Source organism: Anabrus simplex, chromosome 8, assembly GCF_040414725.1.
Source record: "Anabrus simplex isolate iqAnaSimp1 chromosome 8, ASM4041472v1, whole genome shotgun sequence".
Taxonomy (NCBI): Eukaryota; Metazoa; Arthropoda; class Insecta; order Orthoptera; family Tettigoniidae; genus Anabrus; species Anabrus simplex.
The window spans coordinates 8,511,973-8,538,324 of record NC_090272.1 but is presented as its reverse complement, the minus strand read 5'-3'; positions in this window follow the sequence as shown (position 1 = coordinate 8,538,324).

Here is a 26,352-nt window from a genome sequence, read left to right as displayed (position 1 = left end):
GAATAGTTTGAATAGTTTAATCTTCTATTCTTACTAATATAAGGGGCGATCAAAATGTTTCCGAAGCCATTCAGACAGAATCGCCACGAGCACTGAGGCACTCATTCTACCGACACACCAGGTGTCCTGCTGCACGTCCTCGTCCGACAGGAAGCATCTCTTTGAGGGACCGCGCCCGCTTGTTGAGGCTGGCCTCACAGATCGACCGGCGACCATTCCACAACGGTGGTTCTCGACCGACATGCTGCCATACACAATCTTTATTCTCCGATGGATGTCCACCGGTGTTTGTCCTTCGGTAGCTAAGAACAGAATAACAGCACGTTGGTCCTGTTTGGACGCATATGTCGCCGTAGTTCACGCACCTCGGCACGACAGGACTGCCACACTAATCCCTTTGGCTACATGTCCGTGCTTATATACCCGCATAGGAGACGCCCTATGTTACATTTCCGGTGCAGCAACGCCCTCAAGGTGAAAGTTTTTTTTATCACGCCTTATACATCTTTAAGTTGACTGAAAGTCGGTTTTGTACTTACTGTAGTAGGATTTTAGAATCACATTTCGTGGTATTGTTGTGTTATGTTCCTTTAATCTCTTTTGTACTGTTGTGATGCGTTGGTGTGGCTATTGCTAATCTACTGCAGAACTCTGGCTACTGTGTGTTAACCTGGTTTCCGTTTATCGTATGGCTTTCAGTGCCTGGGGTGACCGAGGACATCTTTGGGTTACGTGACACCTACGGCTGACTTCCGCTTCTCTGTGGGAGATGATGATGATAATGGAGTGAGGCATATGGCGCTAGGGATGCTGATTTGTGCCTTGCGCTGTGAAGGTTGCATCAGTAACAATGTGTTATGTATAGTCTGTTACCGTGCATGAAGTGGCCCTGCTGTGGCTAACACTGGTGACCTCGCACACTACCCACATTAAAAACCATGCGATAAATAAATAAATAAATAAATAAATAAATAAATAAATAAATAAATAAATAAATAAATAATAACAAGAGCAATCCCACCGCTACAAGTCGACGTGCTGTTAGATAAAATGTATGAGGATCTTGGAAAGAGAGCGTGCTCTTTGGGGCAACGTACCTGTCTTCTGACAAATAAAATGTTAAAATAAAGGTTACATTTTTATATTCAGTGCATGTAACTAAAGAAATGAGGGAAAGACACACATAAATAATGATATTAAGCAGATATCGAAACCATCTCCTCAAAAGTGAACACCGCACAGTGAAATGCTACAAATTGAAATTTAAAAGTATTTAGTAAGTCCACTAAGCTGTAAAGAGAACGAAGACAATTAGTACTGTCGCAACAGCGGCAGAATCGCAAGCTTCAGCAATAGAATGTTCGCGTGCTTTGGGATGGTGCTTGGTACTTTCGGAAGTGACCGTGGCTAATAATGTACTGTAATGTCCGCGCTTGCGCAGCTGATCCCAATGAGACTTGCCTGAGGTACACCGAGAGCAAAACGTTTTAACAGGAACCTGATTTCCTCGAAGTCATATGTCTACTTTTATCGTATCTGATGTAAAAGTCAGTAGTTAGATACCCTAAGCTAGAGTGGTAATGGTTGGAAGGTGAGGAAAACTTCCACAAGTGGATACAGAAAAGTGCGTTCAACTTGTCAGTAACAACGTGTTACCGTACATGAAGTGGCTAACACTGATGCCGCCGTTACCAAGTGGACTTGAGACATATGTGGTTTCAGTCCTCTGTTTCGAAACCCGGGGAACCACGTGGCTTGATGGGCAGTGGTTTCTAGGTAGCAGTGAGTGAAGATCAGAAGATTACTACCTCCAAAGGACAAAGGGGTGCTACAATAGTCCTGATCGTAACCACATCACAGGCTGCGTGAACACTACAAGGGCTTCCGACTGTAGAAGCACACCGCTCCCTCTGTTACACACCTGAGGGACATAGCCCCTGTTTCTAGGCAGTTCTCCTTAGTTCTACTACGTACAACCCGTGACTGTAGTGTATATGATATAAATACATATAAAATAGGCCTTGGTTGGTGATGGTAATGTGAAGTCCTCACATTGAAGAGCCATCTGGCTGGAAAGAATGGCAGCTTATTTTCCTTCCTCTATCAGCCGTCAGAAAAAGCTTTACCACCCAAACTGGAAAGAAGAACTGCTGTTTTCCCTAAAATATTGACTGACTTCCCCTTCAGTTAATCTTCAGTTTGAGGACAGTGCCCTAGCGCCGCGTGTGAGTCAATATTGTAATGTCCTTATTATGGCGTGAAGGGAGACTCTTTTGTAATGAGGGCACGTAAAAGAACTCCTGCTGCACTAAATTCCGGCAACTCGGCGTCTCCGAAAGCCGAAAAAGTAGTTAGTCGGACATAAATATAATAACATTATTATCATTCTTTTCTAATGCTCGCCATATGATAGGCGAGCGAGGGGAAAGGTCAGGACGCAGGGCAGATATGCTAGATATTTGTTATACTGGTTCTAACTAAACTGTAAAAGTGTATTTACTGTAATCCTTCCTAAACCTTCACCCTTAAACTGAGATAAACTTTAGGCAGCGGGAGACACACACACACTGTAGAATGTTTGGTTATTTTCCCATAGATTGTTGCTGTCAGCCAGATTTCTCAAGATATACTTATCCAGAAAAGAGCATGAGGTATAGTAATAGAATCCCCTATAACAGTCCACTGAAGATCTTCTTTATCAAGACTGTTGCGAACGCGCAGAAAGTACATGCAGAATCCGATAAAATTCAGCTCAGATGCGATGTTCACAAATATGATAAAAGTCTTGTTAACCAAGTGGATGTACCTCGTTATAGACCACAAAAGTCTGGTTAAAGCTATTTCATTATTCTGTTAAAAAGTTATAAACTATCATCCGACCTCAAGAGACTACCATTCAGCACTCATAAATAAGCTTACAAAGTGGATAATGAAGCAGAGAAAGAATACTTGAAATTAATGAGTCATATACATACAAATGGTACGAAAGTTGTTATTCATAGTTTGTCTATGCACATATTAGGTTTTATATTGTTTAGGTATGTTGCGCACAAAGTCCTCTAGAATCTACGATAATTATACCCATTACCATTTCTGTTGTCTGTGGTATATGTTGCAATATGGCCGACACGAACGAAGTGGCAGCCAGGCGGTGCAACCGGCCAGACTGGGCATGCCCAGCGACACACAAGGTTTCGAGGCACGAATAAGGGAGAAACGTTCAATTGAAACCAACAACGGAGTTAGCAAATCGTGTTATTTTATGATTTGTTGATCAAATACCGATTTTTAAAAACCGTTGTGAATGCAACTTAATACGTAGAAAATTTAAATCTCCATGGCAGTTGGAACATTAGAATGCAGGCAATTATAAAACTGACGGAATTAACAAACTAAGATAACATTTACGAGTGGAGATTTTAATATTATTACTGTAGTATTATTGTTATTGTCTATATATTAAAAGAGTTTACTAAAAACCGCTTTGGCAAATCCGTCCGTCCATTCTACTGGACCGATTTGTTCATTTTTGTTTTATCTCTCCTCAATTAGCTGCCGGTGAGTTGTGAGATATTGGCAGGTGTCTAAGTTGAGCCAACTTTCAGTAATCATAAAATTAAATAATTAAATGATCACTTCAATAACATTGGAGGCGAAAGCTTATCCTAAACCACAATACGTGCGTTTGGTGTTGTACAACGCTTGTTTTCCTTGGCAACCGTAGAGAGGTGTTGTGTGAACTGCGGCAAATAGTTCGCATTTTGTGATTTGCCATAGCATTCTATAGTGCGTGCTGTTGCAATGGCTTACGGTCGAGTGCAGTGTGGTGTGTATGACATGGCTGAGCATAGTGGAGGTGACAAATTGCCTGATCCTTCTCAACTACAGGTTGAAAAGGAAGATGATGCCTCAGTATCTAATAATTCTCAAATATCCAATTCTGATTCTTGAAATATGGCTGAATCCAGTGATCAAAACCTCTCTGATCCTCCTCCTCATTCCTCCGCATTCAAGTACACATTATGGCCCATATACTGTATATGTGGGACCCTCCACTCCACAAAATATTGGTCATTTGCACCCGATGGTTTTGGGATGCATATTCCATGAAAATAATCTATGTGCAAAATACAAAACCCGAAAAGGACGTAACCGACTTCTGGTTGAATTCCCATATGCTGTGCAAGTCAGTGACTTCTTAAATAATCCTATTCTAACTACTATGAAAGCCAAAGCATTTATACCAAGTTCAAATATCATGCGTGTGTGTATCATCCATGATGTTGAAAGAACACTTACAGACTCCGAAATTCTAAAACACTTAAAATCAATGATCCCGATCAAATCCATATAACGCATCAATCTTCAACAAGGTAGTACAACAAGTACATTAAAGTGGTATTTCGTGGACAATCGCTACCTCAACGTGTTTCATTGTATAGAGTTTATATGCAAGTTGAACCGTTTGTTTTTGCCATTATAATATGTCGAAAGTGCCAAAGGTATGGCCACAGAGACAAGAATTATCGATCCAATACCAGCAGATATGGACACTGCTCACTCTCCCATTCTACCGGTGATTGTACAGAAACAGTCCTTAAATGTGTCATTGTCAAGGCCTCCATATAACTGGAAATACAGCATGTCCTGAACAAGAACATCAGCTTCGGATTAAGAAAATCATGAGTACTGAGAACATATCCTTTAATGAAGCCCTTTCGAAGCTCCAACCCCAAGGTTTTTCTCCTGAGCGACATCCGCAACACTTTCCCCCTCTACATCTCCCTCGCTAGCAGAACAGCCACGAACGTTCGTGTCATCATTCTTGCATTATTGAGTCGCCTTATTTCACCGAACCGTGTCTGTCTGCCATTGTTGATTCTCCGCATTATCATTGCCTGTCGTTACGTAACTGTTGTATTATTATTATTATCTTATCGCGTGTGGAGTCTGCCTCTGGATGCCGTTGTGTTCGGATCTCTATTGTTGTTGCTCTCTTACGAGTGTGTATTTGATTACTAACATTTTGGTATTACCTGACCGGTTCTCTCTTGAAGTGTACGGCATATGAACGATGACTTCTCGTTACTTTCTGTTTGAGTTTAAGATTGTTGGTGTTTAATTTTACTATGCTATATGGTTCTATTTCTGGGGTATGCTATGCGAGCGATTTTTTTCGTCAGATTGGTGATTCATTTCGTGCGACGCATTTTACATTTTTCTTTTTCTGGAATGCGTTCGGTGTGGTAAACCCTCTTTTAAAAATGGTCCTTAGACGATTTATTTATTTTAAGTGTAGATAGCATGCAATATGGTACATTTTAAGTTTATTCAAGGAGCTCCTTTCTTAGTTAGGTCTCTAGGGTTATTGTTTCGATTTAAAAGATTATATTTTCTTAAACGTTGAACTACTCGCATTTAGCTCAAGATTATGTATTTATTTATTTCAGTTAAGAGATATTATATTTAATTGTTAAAACCTCACCTTTGGTTTCATAAGATTATTATTTTAATTTAAAGGCTCTATATTTAACCAAAAGATGATTTAATTGTTTTATTTGCTTAAATTTCTAATTTCATTTCCTTATTACTAGATAAAATTGATTTTATTTCACAAATTTATTTCCTGCTAAAGATGTAAAGTTTTGTATAGTTTATTGAATTAATTATAGTAGTTTTATTTAGAAAAGGGTGTACAATTTTTTCTTGTAGATGCTTGTTCTGGTTTCCTTGTTGATCCCACCCCTTTTAGATCCTTAGGAAATGGGTCCCTTCTGTTCAATATTCACTCTTTCACATTTATTTTTATTTTTTCTCTGTTTTGGTAGCATTTTGATTTTGTTGCTTGTTTGTTGTGATACGTGTCAGTGTGCGTTCGCTTAAAATTGTGATGCAGCAACCTTCAGTCAGTTTATAGAGACTCAACTCCATTTAATACCGTATAACCTGTTAACATATGATTCGCTCTGAAATATCTTAATCCGCTATATCAATATTTACCACACTTTTAAGGTCGTTAATACCCCTCAAATACGGCAAACTTGCCATCTGCGATAGTGGGATAATGAATGCCATCAAATAATACAAAAGCGTGAAAGATTATTTCGACTTTATCGAAAAAACTTATCGCCTCACAACTATTTCACTTTAAAAAACCATATTGCTTCTTCCAGACGAGTTTTTAATGTCAAGCGAGGAGAAGCGTGGAAGAATGTTATTTCATATACCGGTAACGCAACTCTGGAATGCTGTTCGATCACTCACCGATGTATCCCAACATGCAGTACCGCCTACTGTGCTCTCACACCAGACTGTGTAGTACTTGTTATTAACTTTTCACATAGTGCATGCAATAGTTATTCTTTTGTGTTATTACAATCATTACACTCCATTAACTAGAAGCAGTCTTACCTAAATCTTCTCATTCCCTACCCGGCCCTGATTATATAACGTACAGAATGGTTCATTTGTTACCTCCGGAAGCAAAAACAGGGTGCTTATTAATTATTATAACAATATATTGTCTATACTCACAACACCCTAACAATGAAACGACTTTTTCCTTGCGCCTATACTTAAACCACATAAGATAACCTCCGATGTTCACAGTAAACGCGGAATTGTCCTCGGTTCCTGCCTTAGGAAAATATTCCTTAAAATATTATTACAGAGATTTCCATGGGTGCTAGAGTACCATCAAATTGTCCCAAAAATCGCTATACGTTTTTAAAGGTCGTAGCTCACAAGATGCGGTAAACACCTTTGTACTCGATATCCTTTCTCAGATCACCGCTATCACACTAGGTCGTGCACGAAGGCAGTTCTCCAAGGCAACGCAAATTAAACATTTGCCAGATAAGATCGCGAGGCAAGCTGCCTGAATCAGATCGCCATTTTGTTTAACAGAAGCCACCACAGGGTTTTAACAAGTTAAACGACTAACACAAATTCTTTTATCACATTACGAAGAGCAATTCTCGGAAGTTAAACAGTCAACACGGCCTTTTAACCACAAGAATATCACTCAAGGAAGTTATCAAATATAAACAATAAATACCTGAAGACTGGTGCATCTAACATAAACTTTCATTCAAGCACAAGTGTTTTTTAATAAGTGCCTTACCATAGACACTTCAGAATATTTTAAGTGTGTTTATTAAAAACAAAGTGTTTAACAGCACCATAGACGCGAATTTTAATTAAGTTATTATTTTCTCACAAATGCCTGAAGATTGTTACAAACACGAACTTTTAATCACGCCAACTAATTTTATCAAAAAGAATTTTACCATAGACGCTTTTAAATATTTTAAATATGTTTTTCATCATTTAAGTTTTTTAAACACAATTGTAAACGATACTGTAATTTAAGTATCATTCACATAAATCTCCTTACCCCCAAGCCCCCCCCCCCCGATCTTCCAATTCATTTAAAGCATCTAGAACAATAGTTTTTGGATTCCCATGGGATATAGTTATAAGATCCAATGTGCTTGCTTTTAAATGTTATCATCTAAGATTTTTTATATACAGCTGAAGATGACCACTGAGTGGTCGAAACATGTGCTGTGTTTGTTAATGTATTTTTAAGTTTGCCAAAGGCAAAAGAAATAAAGTATCGATTAGTTGGCTTTTTAGATTAATTTGTTGATGCCACATAACGGTAATAAAAATCCGGGCACTTTACATGGATACCGTGATTCTGTTTTGCGAACGCATATCCCACCGTATTACAAATTTTCCTACGCCTGCTTCATGCATCGTCCTAATATTATCTTACCCGCTGCTTCTAATCACTGCCTACCTCAACGTAAACAATGCTCACTAGCACCAGTACAGAAAAAATTACGTGTTAGCACTTTAGAAAGTGATATTGATATATACACGGATGGCTCAAAGTCGCAGAATGGAGTTGGAGCGGAATTTTATGCCACTAAAACCCAGTTTTCACAGCAATTTAGATTACCCAACACCTTTTCCACTTATTCTGGTGAACTTCTTGCGATACGTCAAGCCCTTATTTATGTCAAACAGCACGCCTTTGCCAAAGCAACCATTTGCACTGATGCTATGAGCGTCTTGCAATCACACCCTTCCTCCTCATCCTAATTGACTTGGTATCATTATAACGTAAAACATCTTATCTTTACACAGGACCACTCAGGGGTATACACCACACTCGTTTGGTTGCCAGCGCATAATGGCATCCAGTGGAAATAAACAGGCAGATACTTATGCAACGCAAGCAGCACGATTTCCACCTCCCGCCTTCCATATAGCTATCCCCCCTCAGATTGTATCTCACATATTAAAGATACGGCCCATCATGAATGGTAAACAGAATGGTACAATACTACAAAATACAAAGGAAGATCGTACTATCAACCGCAAACTCTTACTCCTCTAAAACATAGGTTTTTGACGGGTCAGTACTGCCGACGACATATTACCAATATTATCCGTCTACGTTTTAACCAAGACCTTACTTCCCAATAAAAATACCGATTTCATCTGACGCCTCAGCCCTTTTGTGAACGTGGTAAGCCCGACGTAGATGCCAATCATATTATTGTCCAGTGCCCATTCAGCACGACAAAGTTTTTACACCGCCTTGTACAGTTCAAATTTTCAAATTTAATTACTACAATTAACATATTATTTGATTATTTCAACCTCACTTTATAAATCTATAAAGTATTAATCGTTCAATTATTCGTATTTATACCCTCCTGGCTCCCTTTGTGTATACAGCATAATTTTTTTGTATTTATGATGACTATCCACCAATTGTGATATGTTTCACACTAGCCTTAGGAGCTGCCCACTACGCGTCTCTTACCCATCGTGTCACATACAGTTACAATCATTCATCATGTCAATAGTTCGTATCCGTATCCACAGACCCCATTATTTTGTGCATAAAGCAGTGTTACCCTTGGATATATATACATTTTGTAGCGGGAGGAATAAGGGCATGAGATTCAACCAAGGGGTGAAGAGACGTACACGCTGACCGAAATAATAGTTGATTTTAAAGACAAAATTTATTCAATTCATTTCATGCATTTTTCCTATTATTTGCTTGATCAAAAATGGTTTAATAAACGGACTCACTTTCGTCTTGAAGTTTTAATATCAAATTAATTGTGACGAATGCCTGTCATTCAAAAATAAATTTCATTTCAAAGTACAATCTCTTCCTTTTCTTTCCTGAACTCGTTTGAACTATAGGAAAAGAGGAAAATATTTAATTAATGTAAATTAAGTTTCCTTCACTTGATTATATGAAAAATATCCCTAGAACCTTTTCTAAATATTTAATACTTGAAATTGTGAAAGTCTCCTCTAGAGTCTCTTTAAATATTTATCACTTAAAACTTGTTAAAATATCGCAAAACAATTCATCTTACAAAGTTCGGCCTTATTGTTTCTTTACGAATTGAAGTTTAAACACTGTAATAATACTGCTAGAATCTTACGACTCCATGTAAGAGTAGATAAATTGTTTAATCACCTGCCATCCAGAATCGCTGATTCTAATATTCAAACAATGAAAAGTTAGTCTTGTGGAATTTTAAAAATAGTCTGATAAACACTCACATCTGGAACTCAGGGTGTGCGGTTCAGCGAAGAGCATGTTTACGTCCTTTGTGTCATAGTTTCTTGTTTGTCGTCGATTGTAAAATTGCTCCTTGACCTTTTCGAAAAGTATACTATATTAGTTAACACCACCTAGGTGTCCTTTACACCAACTAAGGAACGGAAGCCATGTTGTGTTGGTATTCATGTGTCGTGTACTGGCAGTATGATATTCAACGTTTAAGTTATTCTTTGTTATTGTGCGTGTCAAACAGAAGGTAACGAACAATTGCCTGACGTCTGTGTGGGAAATAAGGTGACGTTAAATTCATTGAATTACTTCTCTGTGAGAAATGTCATTCGAGGATTCACGGAGTTTACGCTGGCATCTCTGCGTGGAAGTTTAAGTTCTTACTAGCGCTGCTGACTCGTGGTTGTGTCCATCGTGCGAATGAATAAAACTGTCCTATCTGCGATAAATTCGTTAAAGGTACGAAAGGTCTTTGTTCTCATTGGTCTCAAAATCATCCTGATAAGGTAGAATAACACCCACGGTATCCCCTGCCTATCTGAATTTTGGAGCGTGCACTGGCGACCAAAGGGCTCTCAGCTAAGTCCTGGCATTGCTTCCACTTACTTGTGCCAGGCTCCTCATTTTCATCTATCCTGTCCGACCTTCCTTGGTCAACTCTTGTTCTTTTCCGACCCCGACACTATTAGGGTTGCGAGGGCTAGGGAATCCATTTTCACGCTCTTCGTGGCCCTTGTCTTACTTTGGTCGATATCTTCATTTTTCGAAGTGTCGGATCCCTTCAATTTTTCCCTCTGATTAGTGTTATATAGAGGTTGGTTGCCTAGTTGTACTTCCTCTTAAAATATTAATCACTACCACTTAAAGGAGATGGTGCGATAACGCCATCACGGGATTCCTTTTATGAGGAACCGGCTTCGTGTAAGAATAATGTACATGATGTGACCGTATCGGCACAAGTAATATTTATTTCAAGTGATATGCTTGGTAAGGAAGCAGGCAGCAAGCTTTCTTTGTGTGGATGTTGGGAGTAGCATCAGGTTGTGCAATAGGACGCCCGCCAGAGAGGCGCCTCACACGCCCACTGGGTGGCTTAAAGAATCCCCGAACTAGGCACACGTCATAGAAGAAGCAGCAGAAGAACACTATTTAGCGACTCCATATTGAAAAACAAATGCCAGCGTACAGCGATGCCAGAGCGATTGGGCCAAATTTAATGTGTTTTCGGCGTAAATAAGGCTTGATTAACAAAACTGCATCCGTCAGAGCAGTGTGCAGAATTTTGGTTGAATTATGAAGTCAGGAGTTCTGATAGAAAATACTCTCCAAGCGAAAGGCGTTGGTAAACAACTTATATAACTGCGTTAGCGCACGGACGCGATGGCTGAAACCAGATGCCTTTGGGGATTCACCTTTTCCCCTCCGATGTTATAAATTAATTACGGCAGATCCGCCGAACATAATCAACTCTGCATGGCATAGCGCACTTGTGCGTAACATAGTCACACAATCTAGCGTATTGCTGATGTCAACATGCTGGTTTATCCAGGAGAGATAAAAATCAGAGCGGGGACAGGGCACTCTTGCCACCCCTATTCCCAGCTTTGCTATAAGTTGTTGCAGTTTCTCGGGGGAGTCAGTAGTCGAGAACGAGCTGCAGAAGGTGGAACTACGGGCTTTCCGCGAGCAAGGTCTACCTCTTCTTTGTCTGAATAACTGACACAAAGACACGGGAGTGAAGTTTTAAAAGTGTTTTCCAGTGTGCAGTAATAGTAGGAAATGTAACTATATGACAAAGGTATTTGTGCGACATCCGATCGCGAAGTAAACTCTGAATATTTGTCATTATGTCTTAGGTAGTGACTGTAAAAGGCTGATGTCTGTAGCAGTAAGGGAGCTCATCTTTCGAGGAGTCTAACTTTGGGATTTGGCAAACTTTGTTTCAAAAGAAAATCAGATCGTGTGAAGAAATACTATCAGTTTTAAATCCATGTAACATTGAGAGCAGGATTTCCGGAACAGATTATCACACTAAGTAACGGGGAATGATAAGTACAGGATCTGAATGATCTGGGCAAGAAATTAGGAGAAGGACGGCTGATATAAGTCACGGAAGTAGGAGGCGATAGACTTGGGAAGGAAGAGATCATGAATTTTCAACTCGCCTAATTTAAACGAAATATACTAGCTGAGATATGCATAATAATTAGCATCACGTAACTTGCATCGGTCTAGAACGATAGAGGGGGAGTTGGATGGTGTCGAGTGATCAACAAATGTGCAAGATTGTGTAAATATAATTGCAGCGATTTGTTGACCAGGAAGATGGATTACTCCAGCAAAGTCATCAAACTCCTAGAACCCGGGACTGCACGAGCCAGCGACATGGAGTGAGCACCAATGGCAGGCCCCCGAAACTTCCCCTTTGTAAATAGAGTGAATGTAAAGTTAGGGTTAATGATGAGGTAATTGATAGGATAATTACCTGGAGTGGTCGGATGACCCTTGTTTAATTTGATTTTTGTAAGTAGATATGGGAAGGAAGTGAACCAGGAAGGATGTATAAAGTTTGGGACCCCTTTTAGAAGCTGCATGCGCATGCTATATTATATATTTTTGTTATGAGTGCTGAGAAAGATTTGAGGGGGAAATAAGTAGAAATTTGAACAGGTTAATGCCGTAAATTTTACTCTGCTTGACTGCATAATACGAGCAGGGATTAGCAGGTGTCAGGATCATTAACATGTGCCTATACAGAAGTTAATGTGGGGTAGTGACAGCACTAAATTCATAAAAGTAGAGGCAGTAGTTTGTTTTGCATGCTAGTGTATAAGTTTGGCTGTAACTGAAGATGTTCGAGAAGATATGTGCGGAGGTTCAAACCTGGTCCCCCTACACATTAGCTAGGCTAATAAAGTAGAGATTTTTTAGTTGAGTTTGATCATGTCTGTATAATATTAATATTATTATTATTATTATTATTATTATTATTATTATTATTATTATTATTATTATTATTATTATTATTTTCTTAAAGTGATTTGATCGGTGTTTTTATATCGATACATTTCAAGCAACAGGTTAGAGGATTATTGTTATTATTATTATTATTATTATTATTATTATTATTGTATTTATTTTCTGAAAGTAATTTGACCGATGATTTTATACCGATATATCTCTAGTAGTAGGGTAGTATATGACAGGTACACAATCTCGCCTCAAGGGAGAGATTAGGGGACATTGTTCTTTGGGTTAAAGGCTGACGTAACTGTGGTAAAAACGTACGACGGAAGAAATGTATGGTTGAACCCCAGACTCCTGGAGAGATGACGGGATTTTTGGTATAAGATAGCGGCTTAATTTGAGAAATGATTCTTGGACATAATGATAGTATGAGCTGGTTCGAGCAGGTGTACCCTGCATTAGCTCAATTGTATGATTTTGTTGACTCGGTTACTGCCGACATTGAGTGCGTTAAATGCTCTCTCGCCGCTGTGCGAAGGGAACGTTCACAATGAGTGATTTATGGCCCCAGAATGGGAAGGTCCTTGTGAGAGGGCAGCTGAGGGAAGTCGCTTGGCCGATAAGTGTTTCTTTTTAAGACGGTGCAGTCTTCTGTGAGAATAATGACAGAATATTTACGTAATTACCACACACGATCCACCAGCCATGATCTAAAGCCAATGTAGGAATTTATGACTGTCCTCTTCATGATTAGACTAATTAGGGCTTGATTACAGGACCCTTGATGGAGACGACCAGAGTCTCAGGTTCGAACCTCGATAGAGCACAGAAGGGACCGATAGCCCGCTCAAGTAGCGGGTGCTACGAGATGAAATACAGCCATTTATACTTTGTGTTGGTGTATAATATGTGTTTCTTTTTTCAGAGTGTGATATTGTTTTGTGATAAGTACTGTTCTGCGCGAATTTAGACTTCGTGAAATTTCACTGGTAGTTGTTGGAAATGGCGGGTTCGTTGTCGAGCCTGTGTTCGTGTGATTCTTATTTCAGTTGTCTTCCAATTGGTGAAAACGCGTAACCTTATTTTCTTTTCCATGGTTTACGTAAAACATATGTTATTTCTCCCGTATACTTTTTATTCACGTATAGATACTTGGTGGCGGTAGATATAAGATAAATGACCACTCCGGGGTAGTTGAATAGTGTAAGTAAATTTTATCTTAATGATGTGGGATTCGGTCCCAGGGGATACTGGCCTTTGGAGGAAAATGGTTCATAATTGTAACTGTAAATAGGTGATCTGTGTTTTATTTTATTTTGTGTAACACTCAACAGTTTTGATATCCAACGGGTGATAGGCAGACAAAACCGAAGGTATGAACGTAGTATGTCTACGAGAATGGTCATCCCTCGGGGATGTATATCAGGTATCCATCAGATTGTTAGTTCGGATGGAAGTCCTCTTTCATTTGAAATATTCTTAGGAACTGTGGTCATCCACATAAATATTCTTATGGAATGTGGATGAGGTTTAGCTGATGGATGGTAGCACGGATTTTACCGTTGCTAAGTATTTGTATTCAACTTGTCAATTTATATTAGTTTACCAAGAATGTCATAGTGTGTATAGATTTCAACGAGCGCCTTAGTAAATTTGGAAAACTTATTTGTGCTTATTCTTTGCCGAAAACAAGCATCCAAAAACCTCTTCCGTTCATTGTAGGCCTTTAAGTTAGTTTAAGTTTGATAGCCTCTACATGCCGCGAACGGTCTTCGACCCTGAGGAGTCCGTGTTCAGACCTCAGGAACGGGAGAGTGGCTTTGACCTGGCCGTGCTGTATGGCCGATAACTCCTCATGTGAGTGGATTAATGATACAATCCCAATGAGGGGAAATCGGCACAGGCCGAACAGGTCCCTTGACTATCGACTCCCGTGGAGCATGGTCCCATGTGTTCGTGACCCGAAAGGGTTGGTTTTGGTGTCACATGGTCCCATGAATCATGGGGCACGGTGGGAAAGGTCCCAATATGCTACGTCGTATTCCGAATGATGCTAGGTATTTCTCGCCAAAAATTTATGTCACGTAATAGAGTGTTGCATTTCAGATAATACAGAGGATGGCTTAAGAGATATAAAGCTACATCTCTTGTATCCAGTTTTAAACATAACTTAAAAAGAATTTAAATTGTCATCTCTTATAAAGTGATACCACTAATCAAAATTCATATTGTAGAATATTTTATTGATATTGATATTTTATTGATCTACAGTTCATTTTTGGAAGGTGTTGTCTGCAAGTTAGAATTCATCCACGATAACCTCTGCTTGTCGTAAGAGGCAACTAAAAGGGGGCGGAATATCTCCCGGTATAAGGAGATCCCCTACACCAGATGCCAACAGTCTCCTTAAAAGTGGATAAGCGGGTGTAGGTCTGGGCACTCTATTGTTCAAGGGGCAAACATTTGCCCCTAAAGACGAGGAACCAAGTGTTGGTCAACAGCAGTAGAATGCAGAAGGCAACGGGAAACCACTGCATTAAACGTCCTGAAGGACATCCCTATAAATTCACATAACATGGGTCGGAAATTAATATCCGGAGTTTCAATTCCCCAATCGGATCTCCGGGAGGGGGGGAGGAATGTTGCGAACATAGTTGCGAAAGATTGTGTACCTGACAGTGCTAGGAAAATCAAAATCTTTGACAAGAAATTACGCGTTGCTCGAAGTTTGTATATGAGCCACAACTGCGAGGAAACTTCCTGCAACCAAACAACCAGAACATGGAAAATAAGCAGTGCCCAAAATGTGCCAAATGTGCCATAACCCTGACAAAGGACGAAAACACCTTCAGCTGTGAACTCCGGTTCCACAGAGAATGCACTACGCTCACAATAACAGAGTACAACGCTCTAAAGTCAAAGAAAGGATCCCTGTTATGGATATGTGAAACATGCAGAAACCGCCTAAAAACCTACGGACTGAAGTCTGGAACCTCAGAAGATCATGAGACAAGACAAATCGCGCTTGAAAATAAACAAACATGCGATGAAATCAAGGAAAAGCTTAATGAAGAAAACGAAGATCTAATGAAGAAAATGACACTCATCCTGGAAACGCAACTTCAGCAAGCAGACATTTTGTAGAAACAACTGGAGACACAGCAACCACAAGGACTGAGGCTACCAACTTTAATGTAGACAATGAAGTAGTCCAAGAAAAACACCAAAGACCTCAAAAAGGGAAGAATCACTGCCCAGGAAGGATTGGCCCCGAAACCACCACAAGTGGAGTCAAATAGCCACGAACAGAACATTCGAGTAATTGAAGACTTAGGCCCGGTTTCATCAACACATGTTAGTACTTAACAAGGTGTTAAATCATTTTAACATACGATTTAAGAAAATTTGCGTTTCATCAACAAATGTTAACATTAACAAATGTTAAACTGTGTATTAAAGTTAACATCAGCCATTTCCAATGTTAAATGGCTAACATTAGCATTTAGCAACCTGTTCCAAAATGGCTGCTGTGAATCTCGCTTTCGAGGCGGAATTGCTCTATTTAGATCTTTTACAAAACAATCCTGATCGAAGAAGAGTTCAGCGACGTAATGACTGAAAATTTGACGGATCCGAAATTTCTTCATAGATACAGGTTATGGAAAACAGTCGTTGCTAAGGTTGTTGACGAAATTCAAGTGAGGTTAGAATATCCTACGAAGAGAAACTTACCTCTTTCTCCAATGTTGCAGGTACTGATAATATTACGAGTTTTTGCTACTGGTTATTTTCACATAATGGCCGGAGACAATGCTGGAATTTCTAAAGCCGCTGTTAATAGAGTTGTTGGTCGAGTGTCTGCAGCAATAGCATCCATGAGAAGGAGGTATATAACATTCCCTTCAGTAGAAGAGCGTCAGCAAATTATCCGCGACTTCTATGAAATAAGCCGTTTTCCTGGTGTTTGTTCTACGTGCAATAGATTGCACACATGTAAGAATCCAATCACCTGGAGGCAATTGGGCCGAAATATATCGTAATCGAAAGGGATTCTCTGTTAATGTTCAGGTGATTAGTGAGCCTAACCTCCAAATCAGGGATATACTTGCTAGGTGGTCTGGTTCTGCACACTACAATACAATATTTAATGACTCCCATATCGGAGCACAGTTTGAAGTGGGACAATTAACGAAGTGATTTTGTTAGGTGACAACGGATACCCGCTAAAAAAAGTATCTGTTTACCCCATTGAAACCCTCGCGGACTTTTCCCGCGCCTTTTCTTTTCTTTTATCGTCAAGCCATCTGTGCGCTTGCACTCAATAACTTATGTATATATATTTACTAATTCAATTCACAACTCTTTTTCGAAGGAGGAAAATTTAGAACTACGATTCCGTTTCACTTCACGCACCATATTTTACAGCTGTGCTCAAACAAAAGCGCATCGGAGCGCGCTGTAAAACAGCATGTTCGTACCACTGCCTCCTTGATTCGCACCAGTTCGCAATATTGGGAGAGTTAACAGTCGATTAGTTAACATTTCACAAGAAAAGTTTGATGAAACGCAAGAAACCTAACAAGATGTTAAATTTCTAACTCCGGATTAACTAACTACTTGTTAGTATATATTTAACATGTGTTGATGAAACCGGGCCAAAGAAACGTCATCTGATAACACCGAAGAGGGCACTTGGACGGAGGTTGTCAAGCGAAACCGGCACCGTAGACAGGTTATCATAGGTTCGAGAAAGGCTGATGAAACTAGCAACCTAAGAGCGGCTAATAGGACAGCCTGGTTGTATATAGGCAAACTTCATCAGAACACGGAGAGAGAGGATATTATTAAATTCCTTAGAGATAACAATTTATCTGATGACACTATTTGTGACCAATAGACACTAAGGGTATAAAGAAGGCGTTTCGAATTGGTATTGGCTTCGACCACCTAGGAAAAATAAATAACCCAGAATCCTGGCCAGGGAGGATTTTGGTCAGGAGGTATAATTTTCGACCCCATAAAGGCTCGGGTATAATGCTCTCAACCAAATCCTGATAAGGACGACAACGTTTTGCCTACATCAGAGATTAAACAACTATTATGGAATATTGAAGGACTGCTGAGCATGACAAACCCTCTAGAAGAAATGATACAGGAATCTGATATAATAATCCTGGTGGAAACATTTTTAACGCATGCGTAGCAAACTAGTAGACATTATTCAACACTCGTCATGGCAGAAAAATCTCCAGTAGGGAGGCCCAAAGGAGGCATTGCATATCTGTTCACTGATCAATTCTCACCATTGAGTGTACAATACAGATCTACGAACGTTTTAGGAGTTCGAACCAAGCCGTGTGTATGTGTATGTGTATGTGTATACTTCCAGCCAGATTTCTCATCAACTGAGATTATTGAGGAAGTCAGTAATGCTTTATCTGTGACTGCTAGGGATGATGCCATTATCCTTGCCGGAGATCTAAATTGTCGCATTGATACAGAACATTGAAAATCAACAGAAGTTTTGGACTTCTTAGAAGAGGAAGGTCTTCGGTTGGGGAATGCCTCTGACATGAATACCTACATGTCTCATAATGGTGCTACCACAATAGATCTGGTTTTTATAAACTCCAAGTTCGTGCCGATCAAGCAGGAGGTTATTCTTGAGGCGCAACGGAAACACCTACCAGTTGCAACTTCCTTACAGCTGGAGAATAGGCCTAGTACGCTTCATACAGTTAGAAAACGTACAAAAATAAGTAGAAAAAGTAATCCGTCTCTTATCTGTGGTGAAGATAATCAAATGATACTTAACATATTACGAGAGGGTAATCTTAATGAGGCAGCATTATATGTAGAAGTGCTGCTCCAGAATGCTACTCTACCAACAATACCTGTGGTCAGAAAATCTCAACCCTGCTTCGCTAAGGAATGCTATAAATGTCGTAGAGATGTTCTGGAAGCATTACATACAGCCAGAAGAGAGAAAACAAAAGAATTCCTTGAAATGAATGCCAGTAAAAGCAGAGCATACAAACTACTACTAAAAGAAGCCAGAAATCATTATAGAGAGGATGAAGAAAAGAACTCATAGAACGTGCCAGTCTAGATCCTTACCTCGCCCTGAAGCCTAAACAACCGAAGTTCTCCAGGAACTTACCAATGGAAGTTTGGGAAAAGCACTTGAGTGCAGTGTTTCAAGAGAGAGACACACGACCTACTAAGTATTTCGTGCCAGTTTTTCAAATAATCCCTGAAATTGACGAATTTTCAATTAATGAGGTTCTATTAACTATTACAGCATCTAAAGATAAGAAGGCATGTGGCCCAGATCACATTTTCAATGAACATCCTAAAGCTTCTCTCACCAAATTGGGTGAATCCATCACTCACCTAACGAACGCTTGCGGCAAGGTAGGGTACCAGACAACTGGAGAAAATCTACTATTAAAATGCTATATGAAGGAAAAGCTGACACCGCAGATCCCAACTCATATAGAGGAATAGCACTAGAATGTACTCTACTAAAGACTTTAACTTCACTAGTAGGTAAACGTCTCATTAAACTGGTGGAAAATAACCTACCGGAGTCGCAATTCGGATATAAAAAAAGGAAAATCAACGACTTTAGCTATCCGCTGTCTCCAGACTGACAAAGAAGAAGCCTTAAAGAAACCAGGGGGTAAACTGCATGCCATATTTACAGATTATTCGAAAGCTTTTGGCACCATAAGCAAAACCATACTGTTAGAAAAATTGGAGAGTATCATTGGTAGTACGAACTGCCTTATACTGCTGATTAGGAACCTACTGCTCAACAATTCAATAGAAGTAGATGATGGCATTACCAAATCCATTATTTTGGAACAAATAACCGAGGTATTACAGGGAGACCCATTAAGTCCACTACTATTCATCATTGCGACAGCAGACATAGAGGATTTGGTAAGCCAGGAAAGCGTCAAACTATTAATGTACGCTGATGATACGGTCTTAACATCAACGTCAGAGAAGGAACTCCAGGAATCATTCAACCAAATAGTAGATTGGATAAATAAAAATGAGCTCAAACTGAATGTAGAAAGAACAGTGTCCATGAAGTTTAGAAGAGGGGGGCTCATGGAACCTTCTTTTATGGAGACCAAAAACTTAAGTCCGTAAAGCATTTTAAATACTTGGGTGTAATTTTTCAAACCCAAGGTAATGTTTTCACCCTCCATCTCATGGACCGTCTAAATCCATCTACGAAAGTAATATCTGACATTAAGCATCTGAGAAACTTGTCTTTAGAAACAGCCATAAAACTCTTTCATCTAAAAATCAGCCCTATAGCAACATATGGTTTGGAAAACATTTGGGAACATTTGAGTATGAAACAGTCAGATAAAATCGACTTTGTGCCTCTCCAAATATTCTCCTTCCCGACTCGTGTATGAGCTATGCAGAGAGGAAGAGCTAAGGCTACAGTTGTTACTTCCAGCAACAACACCCTATACACATCTGCTTCGAGACCTACGATCGAAGAAGGCTGCCATCTGGGAAGATTTCTACTCTACCGATGCCATGCTAAATCGCGAGTGGGTTCAAGGTGGATATGAACTGCGACACTTGCTGACAAGGTTCTCCGTTCATGGGTTCCATTATAAACTGTGTAATATAAAGCATTATCATGAACCAGGTTTGAACTGTGTATGTTCAAGATGTGGTGCACACTGTACTAGGTACCATGTTTTAAGTTGTAAACAGCGATCGGAATCACTGGTGAAATTTTCTAACGAAGATTAATGTTTTGTATATTAATTATTTGCACATTGTGCGCGTTAAAATAATTATTATATGAGTGTAAAACTAGCAAATGTGGAAGCAGAAAGATGTAGATTGAAAGTAGACATCCTTGGATTGAGTGAAGTAAGATGGACTGGATCAGGAATTCAGAACATGAAGGAAGGATATATGTACTTCTCGAGAGGAACTGACACCAATCACAGATATGGAGTTGCTGTGTTCATTTCGTCAATGATCGCAAATTCAGTTATAGATTTTGTACCACTTAGTGATAGAGTAATGTTGCTGAGGTTACAAACATCACATCGGATCATGAAAGTTATTCAGGTCCATGCACCAACTGCTGATACGGATGATGATGAAGTAGAACGTTTCTATGACACCTTACGGGTAGCTTTGAAAATAACTAGGAGTGGAGAAATAACATTGGTCATGGGTGATTTTAACTCAAAAGCAGGGGCTGGCATTGAAGGTAATACTGTAGACAGACATGGTCTCGGTGAACGTAACATAAGAGAGACAGACTTGTTCAGTTCTGTATGGAGCAAAATTTGTTTGTCTCTAACACATTCTTCAAACATCCTCCTCGGCGGCTTTACACATGGATATCACCCGCCGATAATGACGAAAAGATCATAAGAAATCAAATTGATTTGATTTTTGTAAAGCAACAACTAAAGAAATATGTGACATCTGTTAAGATGTATCCCGGTGCTGATGTAAATAGTGACCACAATCCAGTTGTAATGGACCTTAAAATGATACGTTTTAGAAAAATTAAAAGAATTGTTAAACCATCCAAGCATATAGATATTAGGAAATTATTGGATCCGGAAGTAAGAACTAATGTTGGAACTGCACTGGAAAAGAAGACGAAATTAATAAGATACACTGAATCATCATAAGTAGAATCCACATGGAACGCTATTAAAGACAGTGTGATTGAAATCCAGGAAACTGAAATTGGACACTGCAACAACATCAAAAGAGAGAGAGCTGGATGACAGATGAAATTCTAGAACTTATGGATGAAAGGAGAAAACACCAAAATACAGATCACATTCAGTACAAAACTCTAAACAAAGCTGTAAGCAGAAAGTGTAGAGAAGCCCGAGAATTATGGATGACAGAGAGGTGTAAAGAAATTGAGATCCTTCAAGAGAAGCACGACTATTTTAAATTGCATATGAAAGTGAAAGAACCTGGTGGTTTGCAACGGAGACGATATGGTCAAATTTTGAGAGATGCCAATAATGAAATCATCTTGGGTGTGGAAGAGAAACTCAAACGATGGAAGGAATATATAGAAAATATTTTCAAACATGACAAAAACGATCCTTCTTCACCTGGCGAGAGAATAAATGAAAATAGCCCTGAAATAACAAAAAGTGAAGTTGCACATGCCGTAAAACTTCAAAAGACTGGTAAATCAACTGGACTATAAGAAAACTTTTGATTGTGTCAGGCACAATAAGCTGATAGAGATTCTGAGATCAACAGGTATTGACTCCGGTGACTTACGTATAATCAGTACCTGTACTGGAATCAGTTTGCAAATGTCAAAACTGATCAAGGAACTTCAGAAACTGCTTCGATCAGTAAGGGTGTCACCTCTGTTGTTTAACCTTTACTCAAGAGGCAATCTTTAAAGAAATATTGGCAGACTATGGTGGGATTAAAATTAACGGGAAAATCATCAACAACATCAGATATGCAGACAATACTGTTGTCATAGCTGATAACATGCCTGCCCTTCAGTGCATGATAAACTCCTTAGTTCAGCACAGTGAAGAGTTTAGATTATATGTTAACCCCTCAAAGACGAAAATGATGGTGTTCTCTAAGAAGACAATTCGGACAAATATCACAATTAAAGATAAAATAGTTGAGCAAGTGTCTTCTCTCAAATATCTGGGTACCATCTTGGTTGACCAGTGTAACTACAAACGGGAGATAATATCTAGAATTGAGCAGGCCAGGAAACAATTCATTACAATGAAGAAATTCTTTGTGAGGTCAGATCTCAGTCTCCAACTACGAATTCGTATGATCCGCTTCTATATATTTTCTGTTCTCCTATATGGATGTGAAAGTTTGACTCTGGATCCAATCATAGAAAAACTTATTGATGCCTTCGAAATGTTCCTGTATCGCCGTCTCTTGCGGATATCCTGGTTAATGAAAATCCCCAATGCCGAGGTCCTTCGTCGGATGAAAAAGCAAAAAGAACTACTGCTCACCATAAAACAGAGGAAAACACAATACATAGGACATACCATGAGAGGTGAGAGGTATCAGTTATTACAGCTTATTATCGAAGGAAAGATACAGGGGAAGAGATCTGTTGGGAGAAGAAGGAATTCATGGCTGAAAAACCTTCGAAGATGGCACTGCTGTACTTCAGAAGTGGCATTCCATTCTGCGCTGTCAAGATCAGAGCTAGTTACGTGGATCGCCAACCTCCGCTCGGAGACGGCGTCTTAAGAAGAACATCTTAAACTAAGTAACTTTCATCGATTAAAAAAAAAGCCTATGATTCAATTGACAGAACTACCCTAATTCAGATCTTAAAGGAATTTGGCTTGGACGGTAAAACAAGAGTGACTCTCACAACACTATCTCAAAAGTGAAGTTCAGAGTAGATACTTCAGATTCCTTTGAAATACGGAAAGGAGTTAGACAGGGAGATGGTCTCTCACCTCTGTAGTTCAACCGCGTTCTTGAGAAAGTGATCCGTGAATGACGCAGAGAAATGTGTTATGAAGGAGTCGAAAGCGGAGTCAGACTAGGCCACAAGAACAATAACCTTTTCAGCATTTGCAGACGATCTCGCGGTTTTCGCTGATTCGTTGGATGTGGCCACGAAGCAGATCAACCAGCTTCAAACACAAGCTGCAAAGGTGGGCCTCCAAATCTCCTTCATTACAAACATCAAACTGGCGCCAAGTGAGCTAGAAGGGACTCACGGAAAAGTCAAGCGAGTTGAAAAATTTAAGTATCTTGGTGAATGGATAGAACCTAACATGTCCGAAAAAGAAGCCTTCGCTTCACGCATGTATAAAATGGAAATGGCATATCATCTGACTAAAAATGTCTATAACAAAAGATCTGTATCTCTGAATGCAAAAAACAAACACTATTGCTCTGTCATCCGGCCAGAGGCTCTATATGCTGCGGAATGTCTCACAATGAACAAAAAAGGCATGAGGGAGAAATTGGAGGCCAAGGAAAAAAAGATTTTGAGGAATATCTTAGGTTCAGTCAAAGACAACGGCGAGTTTAGGAGACGGCACAAGCAGGAGTTGTACTCGCATGTGGAGAAAATAACCGACGTGATGCGAAAATGAGGATTACATTTTATGGACACATGGCACGAATGAAGTCAACACAGTTCACCAACCGCATTTTTACTTTCCTCCAAGACAAAGAGGCAAAGGGGGCATGGTTCAGTGAGGTACAGAAAGATCTGCAGGAGACTGGGATCTCATTTGAAGATATCCAGGAGCGTGTCCCACTTAAGAAAAAACTCCAAGAACATCGGAGTTTCCAACCAAAGCTGAAGATGAAGACTGGAAAGGCATGGACGAAAGAGCGAAAGGAGCAACACCGTATACGAATGAAGGAATACTGGACCAACATTAAAGCTCAAAGGAAACAGTTGAAATGACGTGGTCCTTAGCCGAAACGAAACAACAAGAAGAAGAAGAAGAAGAAGAAGTAAATCATACAATTCACGATAATGACTTGAAGGATTTCCACCTTCAATTAAAAGCGTTAGTTTCAAGAAGATTTACTTTCAGAAACTGAAGTACAAAAGTTTAAAAAAAACTTCTCAAATGTTTCCTTAGTGTTCAAAATGTGTATCGTCGTGCCATATATTGTTCGTAATTCAGTTTTTGAATATATGGTTGCGGTAATGACACCAACATGGCGCCATCTTCTCGCGTAATTTGCGATCATTTCTGAGTGGTGCGTCTGTTTTTAAAAGTTATTTTTTAACATGTTCCATTTTTAGACATCTGGGGCAGTGAGATCCAAGGAGTGTTAAGTTACTCCCCGGAGCTGCGGGCTGTAGCTCCATTTTCTTGCAACCATCGTCGCTGGAGGAGTACCTTTTTGGCGCATATTCCGTAAGAACGGGGTAATAATTATGTCTCTGAGGACTACCTGGTAGACCGGTATTTCTTCAGTTCCGCGTAGGACCCGCAACGAAACAAGCGCCAAATATTGCAAAACTGGGCACATAACTCCTGTAAGAGAATTCCTTCACGATTCCGCTTTATGGCGACGGTATTTTGGTACCCTGTTGTCCCCACGACTGATCCCGTATGACGAAACTTGTCAATGACAGTTAACATGCACATATTTCAGTATGGTGATAATATACATACAAATATAGAATTGTACGTTTTTCAATCTGAGTTTGTAGTTAAACACTTTGTTTTAGTTTACCGAAAACTATTTCCAGTGGGGTATTTTCCTTTTTAATCTCACCCATTCATTAGCATCCCTTTTCCCTTGTTTTTTCGCGGCTCATTTACTTGTGTATTTCCTTCCTTATTCCGATAGCTGATAGTGAGCCCATCTCTCCCACTTTCCTGTACAACTGCATTGTGGAGACCTTGGCTCTCTGCTGTGATGACTGTTGATAAACCGCTTTTAGTCAAACTCTTGTGTATGGTGATCTACCCTGATCGTCTCTCTGAATTGGATTGGCATAAAATAATACTTAAAATCTTGCTACATCACTCAGGTTCGAATGATGTATACGTAATCACGTTAAAATGCACAGTATTAATCATATTATAATGTACTGAAAACACTTACCCTTGTTCTGATCAGGTACCTTCACTGAGTCTCTTATCTTTAAATTCAGCCTGATCCATGTGGATGACACTACATAAAAGGGAAGCATTTTTTGACACTAGATGTTCAACTCCAAATAACACAGATATGTTTCCATCGATGCTGAGAGAGAAAGGGACTAGGAATTGGAAGGCGATCATCGTGTCTTTTTCCTCCTCCCTACCGTAGGTGAACATTTTCCGTCATCTGCTTTGTTATGATAGACAGTGAACAGTGCTGTCAGAGTATGTTTGGTGCGCTTGTGCCTATACCACTGGTGAAACATAATGGGGGTAGACTTTCTTGTCCAGGCTATCACCAAATATAATAACACTAGCAAGATACCTGTGCTTCGCTGCAGTATTATACTGAAATTTATAAATGAATGCTTAACGTCTTTTATATAATCCACCGAAATTCGCGATCTGACTCGTTTTCTGAGAGACTGCGGCAAACTTCCTCCCATTTTTCGATCTTTCTTTCCAGCAATCGATTTCGTACTTCCCGGCTAGGTCCAGGTATTTCTCCCGGTCAGTTGGGTCCCTAAATCTTTGCATCTTTTCCTATAAGCATTATGAATATGGATCAAATCCTTGAGGAGATCCGGCGTGGTGTCGTCTTGGGTGACTTGGCGGCACTGAACCCGCGGCCGGACTGCATTCATAGCCATTACCCGGCCAGAACCCGTTTCCAGTGCGGTCTGCACATTTTGACGGAACATTATTATTATTATTATTATTATTATTATTATTCGTGTTGATATTCTAGACGCCACAGCAAGATGCATGCAAGACCGCTACTAGGCGGAAAATTACATCTGCTGCCATTGTCATTGCTGACAAAGTGACCAGCACCATTGCCGCGCATAGGCAAGTGCGCTGGATTTCTGGCGATACGAATTATATACTTCCGTGCATTATTGACCTTATTACAGAGGTGAACAATTTCACGGTCCATATCATTCCTATCCTTGATTTCAAATGTGTTTAAAATTTTATTTATATGCCAGGAGAATCTACTCTAATCTAACTTTATGTTCTCCAAAGGAAGAGATGGCTCTTGAAAACGAACCCAGGATAGATTAAAAATGATCGGTTTATGATCATAATAAGTACATTGTGAACAGTAAACTCAATTGGTCTCAA